Source organism: Pygoscelis adeliae, unplaced genomic scaffold (assembly GCF_000699105.1).
Source record: "Pygoscelis adeliae isolate BGI_AS28 unplaced genomic scaffold, ASM69910v1 Scaffold218, whole genome shotgun sequence".
Lineage (NCBI taxonomy): Eukaryota > Metazoa > Chordata > Aves > Sphenisciformes > Spheniscidae > Pygoscelis > Pygoscelis adeliae.
This window is the reverse complement of record NW_008825433.1, coordinates 5,787,525-5,799,034: the sequence shown is the minus strand read 5'-3', so window position 1 is coordinate 5,799,034 and position 11,510 is coordinate 5,787,525. Positions and strand designations below refer to the sequence as shown.

The window sequence follows — 11,510 nt, the reverse complement described above, 5'->3', positions numbered from 1 at the left end:
CCACAACCTTATATGCTCCCGTTAAGATTTGCTCAAGCCTTCTCACTTTTCAATTGCCATTTCAAAAAACAAGCAAAACAAAAAAGAAACATTCCACAATTTTAAGGCACGCGTGGAAGGTACTGCAGATTGGAACATAGCAAGCTAAGTGGCACCGTGCAGTGATAAGAAGAGAAAAGCAACGCAGGAGGATATTTCCACGTGTTAGCTGCGCAACGAGTGAATACAGGCTGGAAGCATGAAGGATGTGAAAGAAGGCAGTGTAAAACTCTGGCCTCAGGTTTATCTGGCTTCCACTGGCCTCAGTGAGACTTACACTCACAAATCTGATAGACAATCTTATGAACTATAAGCTGGTTGTACCAATCAGCTAGTCTGACCTCATGCATAGCACAGGCCACAGAATTGCCATAAATTAATTCCTGCCTGAAGGAGAATATAACTTTTCAATAGGCATCTCATTTGATTTAAAGAATTCCAGCAGTAGAAAAGTGTACCACAACCCTCAGTAAACTGTCTCTCACTTTAGAAATTTGTGCTGCATCTGCCAAGTTACAATTCCCAGACCCTGGGCCCTGACTTACTTTTCCTAGATTGAAGAACACTATCGCCAAATATTCTCTGTATAGCTAATTATAAATGGTGATCAACAAGTCACCTTTTAAGCACCTCTATAAATAATTACAGGATAAGCTTTTGAGTCTCATCCATCAATACCCAGGATTAATCAATGTTAAATTCAGCAACTTTCCATTTACTACCTCTGCAGCAGTCTGTCACATGTACAATGGTCACTTGAAAAACAGCTAGTTCTTGGATCGAAGGAGTTCTTCAAGTTTAAAACAGCAGAAGTTATGTCTCATGGCAACCTGGCAAGACACAAGGATATCACAATACAGGTATGAAGAGAATGCTGGTCTGCTTACGATCATATAGCAAGTAAGCGGCAGAGCCCAGAGTAATGCCAGTTAATTCTGATTTTAAATCCTGGTCCTTTTTCACAATGCCATCTTCCTGCACGACACAAGACAGAAGCTATTCTAAAAACAAAACAAAAAACACACATCCTGGAATCTCTCCAGATTTAGAGCAAGGTTTTTGAGCTATTTGCAAGCAACTGAAAGTAATATAGAAAAAAAATCTTGGGATCTGCATAATAGTATCCTTCCTGATTATTCCGAGACATAGAAAACATACCAAGCAAATGAAACTCTTAAGTCTGCACCCACAGCAGGCCCACTCACAGATTCTTGTTCTTTTGCAACTTCAGAAGTGCTTGGTAAGACCAGTTTCAGCAGCCTACCGAGGCTTTACTATCTATTTGATTTCTAAGAACTAAATAGTCAACAAATTCTCTTAGTACCAATTATAAGTCTGTCCCACAAATTCCAGTTTGCTAATGTAAACACGATAAAAAAACCCCCAACTTTAAAAACAAAATATTTGGAAGTCAATTTCCCTTCTTTACTAGCTGCCAAGAGCAGAGTTCAGGGCTCTGTGCTTCTCGAGTTGATGAAATCATTAACACCTACAGCAGCGTCAGGAATGTAACTCTGCCCTCAGGACTTGGTAAGTAATAAGAAACCGGTGTCAGTTTCACCTTTAAAAACCAGTTCCAAGTAATAAATTTCCAATTTCAGATCCGGATAGAAACCCAGCCCAAGCAGCATAGCAGAGGCACAATTCAGAGCACTTTGTTCTAAAGGTATCGACACTGGCAACCGTGCCAGCAAGATGCTCACAAAAACAGTCAGAAGATGCCTACCATAAAATTATGCCTTGCTGCAAAACGCATCCAGCAGAGCATGTGGAGAGTTACTACAAAAAACAGCACGCACCACTCACAGCACAGAAAACTTGATTCATTTTCTCTTTAGCCAGTCCTTTTCTTGCTACAGACGCCAGACCAAGACTTAGGGAGACCTTGTGTGGCAACATCAGGCAGCAGTCAGCCAGTCTGGAAGCTAGAGAGCCAGTGTGAATTACAGGGTCTGTATGCATTTAGCAACTTCAATAAAGGACCCCCTTTATATTCATTACAACACAGTTCTGTCCTTGCTACTACAAGGGGTACTACGGAGGAGGCATTAGCAGCTGCTCCTTGAAAGACTCAAGATCTTCTAGTAGGATAAAAGTGGGGTGCAACCCTCTTTCCAGCAACGTGAGTCTCAAGTGCACCACAGCACGTGGAGATAGCTTTGCCGTGGCTCATCTCCCATTTCCCCAAACACAGCACAGCAGGCACCATCCTACACAAGTTGTACATGCCCCTTTCCATTTCAGGGGAGAGGGAGCCATGACTGGAAGTTCAATACTGTTCTCATGCCGTTCATTTATTTAGGCCTGACTAAGAAGCACAGCTGGCTTTCTAGTGCATCAAACCACTTAAACCAACACTTCCCTGATGGTGCTACCTCCCATCCATGCCCTCTGGGCTTTAGGGATGGAGCAAGAGATGCTACATGGCCCCCTCTCTGATACTTTCATGTTCCTCAGCTGAATTCACTCTTGTGTTATAAGGTACAGGGGAAAATAAATACCACAGTGATAAGCTGCCATTTATTCTGTATACATTTCAAGCTCAAGGCAAACTCTCTCTATATCTTTCATCCCATTAGGATGGAACGCTCAGAGCATCCTAACATGCCAAATGTCCTGCAAGTTGCTGTGTATATTGATGTACTTCTTTTGACACTAGTGCTATGTTTTTTTCCTCCCTGTAAACATACGTAAGTTACCCTTCCTGAAGACACCCGCTGTGACGCGTGGTCCAGTGCACTGCTGGTACCATATGCCAATCCTCCTGTAAAATTCACTTCCTTGTGTCCTACCAATAGCCCAAGAGTCCAGGATTTTCAGTCATTTCCTGTCCCTTGGATTAGCATCCAACGATGTCCTGTTTACATTTCAGGGCCGTGGTGGAAATAAACACCATAATGTCAGGACATTCCATCAGCAGGATTCCAGCGCAACCATGCTGAGCTGTGAGCAGGATGCTGAACCAACTGTGGTCTGACTTTTTATTTTATCTTCTTTCCTCTTCCTTATAGTTCTGTTACCTAACCAAATACCAGAGAGCGCCTTCTAGTGAGTCAGTCCACGCAAGTAGTGAACACACTGGAAGGGTCTTTACAATCGCGAAGTTACTAAATCAAGGGAAATAGCAAGTAAGCAAATAAACACAACAAGCAAGGAAGGGGTACTGGATCACAAAAAGGATTTTATTTCTTTAGTAAACAGAATTTCAAAGCAACATAATCATCCCTGCATCTGGCAGATGACAAAATTGAGACATGGACAAGGCAAAGCCATTTCCTGGTTAGATGGTTGTAAGGACTAAATTCTGCTGTCAACTACAGTAGCAGTAAAACTAAAGGTAAGTCAAAATTTAATTAATTTCAATTATTCTTTATTATATTTCACCTACTTAAATAGCAATACTTGAATAATCAGAGGAGACATCACAAATGCCTCTGCTATTAAATCTCAGCCAAGAAAGACTTATTTTTATTTAAGTAGGTTATAAGATTTCCAGACTAGAAAACAACCTGTTAGCAAATAGGCTGTCCTGTGGTGTGATTAGAAACTCTCTATTTCTTACCCCAGCAATATATGAACAAATGCTGTCTTCTCCATTCCAATCAGAATATTAAATGTAAATATTATGAAGAAGGATCTTTCGAGACACACAAACTGGATGGCTACCAAGGACAAGCTGAATGCTCTGAAAGCGGCATTTTCTATGATGCACTGGATCTCTCAGAATCAGAGAAAACAAAGGGAAAGATCTACCAAGCTTGTATACTCTATTTGTCCCACTGTAAAATCACTGTGCTAGACAATATTTTGTTGAGTGGTCAGTTCAATCTAGATTTCAACTGTTGCCATTTTATGCACAGCAGAGCTACTGTACAGTTAATGATCCTTGAGGGAATATAACTGGAAACCAGAAGACTATGCCGTTGGAATGAATGCTTGCTGTTTGGGATTGAATTAGCATGGAAATGGCTCCCTAGCACTCGCATAAGATTCTCATCTCCAAGTTACAACCCAGGCTAGAGCTATCTTTAAGACAGTTTTGTATAATGCTTTAGTAAATGAGATACCTGTGGGACTAAGAGTGATAGCCCTGAAGACTGTCTGGAAACTCCAGCAAGTGTGATGAGAGCTGCAATCTACCCCCTAAATAAAGCAAGGGAGATAAGACCTATGCCCCAGGCTTGCAATGGTCTCCTTCCCTACTTCTAGGTGTCAGTTATTAGCCACTGTTCATCAAGTAGACTGGATCTGCCAAATGCCTCGATATGACAAGGACAGCATTGAGAATCTGCCTCAGGTGCCACAATGCCATGCAGAACATTTTCTGTTCCGTGAAATTTGTTCCACAAGAAACGTATGGAAACCTAAGCCTCACCACATTTAGACCATGATGCAAGACTCACCTCTTTGTCCAAAGCATAGTGTGAACTGTAGACTCAGAACCCCCTGGCGCTTTTCCACGAGCTGTATTTTTCTTTCTCCCTGTCCCTGAAGTTTACAAGCACATTGTTGGAGGCAGGTAGGGAGTACTGGTACTTTTGCTCCCCCTATTTGGGAAGCCGTTGATTTAAACCATGTGCACACAGTGAAGTCTCAACAAGGACATTATAAATGCATGTAACGATGTGACGGCTGCTGGCAATCAATGGAAAAAAAAGGGGGAGGAGGAGTTTACTGGGTCTTGGGCCAGCTCCTAATGGACAAGCTTCCACATCACAAAACCAAATACTGCAGCTGCCACTAATCACATCAATCAGCCGACTCCCCAGAACAGCCAAGCAGAGAATGGACAGACACTGACCAAGCCGCTCTCTCCCAACGTGCTTCTGCAGGACTCTGGAGTGCACTGGCAAGACAGGGTGTGGGCAGATTTGATGTATATTGCCCACACTTTGCCTGCCACTTTAGCCATTTTAACAAATAGTACACTAACTTTAAAAATAATCAGTGTGCCCAAGTTAAAAATAAAGTGCAAGCTGGCTTCCATGAGAAAGCAACTGCGCCAATGCCATTTATAGTAATTCGACATGTCACTGAATAGCATCATTTTTATAAATACACTGAAAGCCGGACATGAAATAACTGGTTAACAGCTCCCTAATCACAAGGGCTTCCTCTGCTACACATTTTTCCTATTTATCCAATGGCTTCTGTTTTATATCTAGTTTGCTAATGGAAATAGGGGAAGGGGAGGGGGGGAAATTGGCCTAAACTGATCCAGCAGATGCACAGAGCTGGGGCCTCAAACACTGGCTTCTTTTCTGCAGCCACCAAGGGGCGGTGGGGGAGAGACATTTCAGCAAAATTCTTTCTCTGCAGCAACTACCGCAGAAACACATTTCCCTCTGTTTGGAGCCACTCAAAATAACTGCAGCTCAAATGCCAGAAGAATATTTTGTGCTTCCTGCATTCATAAGGAGAAGGAGATGGGAAAATACTGAAGAAAGTTCCTAGTATGGTGGTCTCAAAACAGCAGTAGAAGGCTTCAAAAAAAAAAGTGCACTCTCATAAAGAAAGCAAAACAAAACTAACCCCAAAATATTTGTCCTTTGATGATCCCAAAATGTTTTACAACCATGTATAGGAAATACATTATTTTATAAGACTGCTCCTCTTCTAGGCCATACAGACCATTCAGATTTTTAGAACAACTCTCTATACCCTATTTCTCACAACTGCCAGGAATCCCTTTGCAAGTGTGACTGTGTGCAGCACAAGCAGCTATCATCATTTCTGCATACACTAAAATAAGTAAACAAAGCTTCCTCAGGTATATTGACTTCTGTGTCTGCACTGCTTAGAAGGTAGGATGCCGAAGCGCATTGGAGACTGTGCACTTCCATGGTGGACATCCTACCTTGTGTCACCAAATGGAAGGGGGCAGAGGATGGGAGGAGGCTTCACACTGTCACAAGACCATGAGGCCAGGAAAAAGGTGAGGGATTCACTATCTACCTAAAACTGCATCCACCTTCACTATGTCCACTTTAATTTTAAGCTGCTCAATAAATACTCAATGTTTTTAATCTACAAAGGTGGAGGAGGAAGGCACTGTACATGCAAGCAGAGTGTGGTTGGGAGAGCTGTCCAAACTCAAGTCGGTAGCAGAGGCAAGAAGCGAACAACTGCCTTGTGTTGTTTGTCCACGAGGCCCTTCGCTCCAGTGAATTGTTTCACTGTCTCCCCTATTTCTGTACTGCAGTATTAGCCCCAGAAATAGGCATGTAAACCTCCTATGCTAACCAAGCTGCAAGCATCTTCAAATCAAAACTACGTCTATGTTACTTAGTCCTCGTAGTCCATCATCAGCATCTAAAGGGACGCAGTTTTCTGTGTTGTGATGACTTATACTCATTTTCCAGTCAATAGTCAAAAATTTGTCTATCCAGAGGGGAAGGAAAGAGACTGGTGACAAACATGGGAGGGCTAGTGGCACTGAAACAACCTTACCTCTGCACTCACTGCAGTGTGGGCAGGTTCTAGCCTCTAAACTATATTTCTAACTGCTTAGGGTATCTGGTGCTTAAAGCACCTCCAGGCCTGGGTCAAAGGCATTTCTCTTTGTGAATAGTATGAGTGAATTGGGGAAAAACTTAGGACTGTATTAGAGGAAACGGGGCTCTGAAGATCAATTCAGACTTAAGCAAAAAACAAACAAATGAAAAAAACCCCAAAAACTTTATTCACCTGGTAGCTTTGACCCACTTTATAAAGCAGACCATTTATGGTTAAGCTTTATATTTCCCCCATAAGGAAACCTGACATAACAGGAGACAACCAAACTAGCTGCAGATTCAGGAATGACTGACTGCAATGCAGGGCCTTTGCCACCAGTAGAGTAGGCAAAGGAGAAAGAAAAGCAAGAAGCAATTTTCGCTGGAACCACGGACACATGCGAGGCAGGCATACCATGAGATGTGTTCCTTCCTTTCTTCCCCTTCCATCTCTCTATCTCCTTTCACCACTTGCAGTCAAGGCACAGTGTTCACAGAAACAACCCAGCAGTGTTTTCTATAATAAATAATGCAGTACTTCAAAGAGTAGTTCCTCTCCTCTTGCTGAAGAGTGAGGGGAAAATGCTACCCAAAGCGGTTAGTATTGCTGGTCCAAATGCAGATGCCTTACCTTGTGCTACATAAAGTCAGAGAAGATGATGGCCCAGCAGCAAATGCCTTGATGTGCTGAGTGGGATTACAAACCAGGGCCTGCACTTTGTATGAAAAAGCAGCAAGCAGACTGCCAAGACCCCTCTTTAAATACATTTCAAAGTGGGTTATTGTGAGGAGTGTGAGCACTATGATCTCAGCTGCCAACAAGTACTTCTGCGGGAAGCAGTTTGCAAGCAGGAACTCATTCTCCCAACAATCCAGGCTTTGACCCATATTCATGCTGTGCAGTTAATCTAAGTGGAATTAGTGCTGGTGAAAGGGGCCATATGGACAGTCCTTGAGACAGAAATCTTATTTACCCACAGAAATTCCCCTGTGGCCAGCAGCATTGTAAGATACATCTTACATGCGTGTGCCAAAGCCACGTGCACTTCTCTCCAGCTCCCTAAACAACTAACCCTGGACTATCCAACCCCAACTCTCTGTAAGATTGCAGGGAAAGATTTTGCGATTCCTAGATTCATGCAAAGTAAATGGAAGAGTGACTCAAAAGCATTTTTATATAACATACAGAACACCTATCAGCGTTTTCTGATTAGTGCCATGTTTGTTTGGGTCTGAACAGAGGACATCCAAGAACACATCTATTGGTATTCTGGTCCAAATTACAAAACAAACACATTGTGTTATAACCAAAATGTGTTTTGCCATACTTACTGGATACTATTTTCCTCCCTCTCTTCTCAGGCTAGAGCTCCTTTAGCTCTACCCCAGAATTGCTTAATAACGACAGACCAAAACTTCCAGTTAAGATCTCCTTTAGTTATTATGAGGATGAAAGCCACGAGAGAAACATAAAGCCAGCAAGGCAGAAGTTAAGCCTGGACTTAGATCCTACTTTTCCTGGAAAGTGAGGCTTATAACATAATTCCCCTGTGTCTTCACAAGGCACATGGATTGTGTCTACACAAACTTTGGAGGACTCCATGCATATTCCGCACATGCAAGATAGCAGCATATCACACAGCTGTCAAAGAAGCATCCCTTGTTAACATTCTTCAGCTTGTTTTATGAACTGAGATTTTGCAGAGGAGAAAAGCAAATAGAATAAACTGTCCAAAACCAGCACTATACGGTGGTACATGAGTAGAGACACAGGCAAAGATAGGTGTACCAGAGGTCCGTGCAATGACTGAGTAAACCAGAACATTTTTTCCTCTCAGATTATATGTGCTGGACCCTTTCATTTCTGAAAATGCAACGGCAGACGGTGATAAGAAAACTGCAGTTGGATTCACTGTTGTTCAGCAAGAGTTAGCAGAAACAACATCTGGCTCCCTTACTTGTATTTCTCTAAGTTTTCAAATGGAAATATTCCTTATTTAATTATTTTCTAGCCACCCTACACAAGGCATCCCACACGCACTCCTCTGGTGGATTCTTCTACAGGAGTGCAAGGTGAAGTATTACAGCAGTTCATTGCCTTTTGGTATCATATGCTTTCATGCTAACCACTGAAATTCTGGATTGACGACCACTGACAGGTACTGAGACAATTCAAAGCTCATTGCTGCAGACGTCCTAAAACTACCAGGCAAGCACAGAGCAAGTACGTAATGTCACCAGCAGAACAGGTACAGCTTCAAAGACAAGCAGAAAGCCTCACTGCTTTCCTGTATCCTGTCATCCCTGACCACCATCTTTGCCTGATGAGAGGACATTAGTCTTTCAAAAGAGCATGAGGACAGAGCAGAGGCAACATCATATCTTGAGTCTATCCCTGGATGAAGTTATGCTTATGTTTGCATGCCATTGCCCTGTTGCACATTCCAGAGCGAGACTACTCAGGCTTCATTTGTCCCTGGCCTCTACAGTCAGAGAGCTGTATGTTTGAGGAGATAGGGTAGGGATTCATTTGTGGCATGTCTGCCTTCAGCCCTGGGAAATGAGACTGGCACAATATTCACTTCCACCTTCCTACTGAACTTAGGGGTAAATTGCAATTCAGTACTGAATGAAAAACATTTTCCCCAGGAAACTGGAAGCTAGCAAGTGTTTACCTTGGAGCTAAACCCTCTGTTCCACCAAAGCAGTGTGTTGGAACAGCTATGCACCAGGACAGTCGTCTTAGAAAGTGTTTGAGGAACTCACAATAATGCCTTGTCCAGCCTGAAATCCCACTTGGACAAGGCTCATGAAACACTAGTCCTTTCCCCCTCCAAGCGGTAAAACAGTGTTAACATCTCTTGCATAAAAGACAACCCCAGTCCTGCTTTTAATTCTTAAACTAGTACTGTTCCCACAAATTCTCCTGTATCAGATCCTCAGCCTGTTTATACTGAAAGTTCCTTGGAGCAGTGGCAGCTTCTCCTTTTGCTCCACATTGGAGCTTAGCTACAAAGAATAATAGTCAAATCTGCATTGGCAACATCTTCTATGGCCAGGCATCAAGCCCAGAGAAAGCGTCAGAAATTTTCTGACCTTAAATATATTCTCCTATGCTTGCTCTGCGTTCTCAGTTACAGCCACCGTTCACCTCAGAGGGATGAGTTTGCCTTTGAATCCATTGATTATAATCACATAGTCATAGCAACGCCTTCCCAAAACACTGCTAATACTGGACCACTCAGAATGGTGTCACAGTGAACAAGTGGATAATGGGATGATCAAATTTGATTCATAAAAAGTACTGGGCACCAAGTTCACCAAACCAGACTAGCACTACTACTTATTGGTTACAATATCTGCACACACAAGGGTTTATGCCACGAGGTCCTCCATTTCCAGATTCTAAACACTGTAATACAGATGGCAGAGAAAAGCCAGGCACAGGAAAACGGCTGTACTTCCTCCTTCTGGATTAGACCCCCTTGCAAAAGCCCATTCTCCCTCCTCAAGTCTAGTCTAAAGGCCCCCTGCAAGTGTTGTTCTGATTAATGTTCAGGAGATTGTTTCATACACTAACTCAGCTCTAAGCTTCATGCTTTATGGATAAATGCACAGCCCACATTCCCCAGCACCCCATAGAAAGATTCCTGTAAAACAAAGGTCAGAATGGACCATTACGATCATCAAACCGGACCTCTTGCAAAAGCACAAACTGCAGAATCTCACCTAATAACTTCTCATCCACTATCTCTCATACAGGTGGAAACAGAGCTGTCACTGCATGGTATAATTATTTTTTTTTTTTCTGACTCACATCTACAAAAGGCCAGGAGATGTCTCTTAATAGCCAAAGACACTTCATCAAATCATGTTTGATAACCACTCAAATTCTGGATCAAGCTTTCCACCTGACCCTCCTTACCCAAGGATCGATAAATGCTTTACTAGCATCAGTGAATTTAGTCTCAGGTCATGGTGTAAAGGAGCTCTCTTTCCCCTATTTCAGAGATAAAGAAACAGAATTAGAAATCAGAAAACTACAACTGTACAGAGCAGAATTTGTAGAGCTACAAACAGAACATAAGTCTCCCTACTTTCAAGATCAGTCTCATTTTTGGAACAGCAGTTTCTTTTAAATTAACAAGTAATGCAGAAAACTAGTCTTTTTTTTCATTGTTTCATTGTTTTTCATAGGAAGGTCCAGAAGGGACAATAATAATCACATTCTGTGACCTCCACTATACTGAACAGCAGCAATGAAAGTTTGCTCCCCCCAGGTGCCTTCTCACGTCCTTCCCCATAAACCCAGAATTTGTCCATCACTGAAACACGTTATAGAATACGTAATATGTATAATGGTGTGGTAGGACGGCTCAGTTATAGAGAAAGTAGCACGTCTTTTAGCATGGGGCACTACAGCTTCTAAATGTGAAAGGAGAAACAAGATCCAAGCAGTCAAGTCAGGGTTGTTTGGGTTTTTTCTTTCAGAGGCAGGGGATTGGGACTGAAGCAGTGAGCTGAAAAACAAAAAACAAAAAAAAAAAAAAACAAAGAAACAAACCAACCAGAAAAAAAAGAACACTGAACAAAACAAACAACCCACCAGACTACAAGAAATGTCATTGTACTTGAGTGCTTCTAAAATGTCTCCTGCCTTTGTGTAAATGTAACACAACCTTGAATCTGCAGGATACAGGCTTCACCACAAGACTTCTTTCTACAGCTTAGCAAACATCCCCTGGTAGATCTAGTTCACTGGTAGATTACCAAATTGCAGTTCATCAGGTCTAGATAACTGTGACTCTCAAATGTTGCAGAGAAAACATTTAGGAATCCTGCTTAAATATAATTTTCCTCCCAGCCTAGTAAGTATTTGTATCTAAGGCAACCAGAAAACATCTACACTACCACAAAGTTAAGAGATAGCTACAAGTTTGATGCCTCTGGCCAAATTCTTTGCTCAGTCACAGAAGA

At 42.3% G+C, this 11,510-nt stretch overlaps 1 protein-coding gene across 1 annotated transcript in view; it reads right to left on the bottom strand.

Annotated features, from left to right (window-relative positions):
• The window catches only part of DAAM2 (dishevelled associated activator of morphogenesis 2), a 185,608-nt gene that overhangs the window by 142,033 nt on the left and 32,065 nt on the right, over positions 1-11,510 (bottom strand). The window lies entirely within an intron of this gene.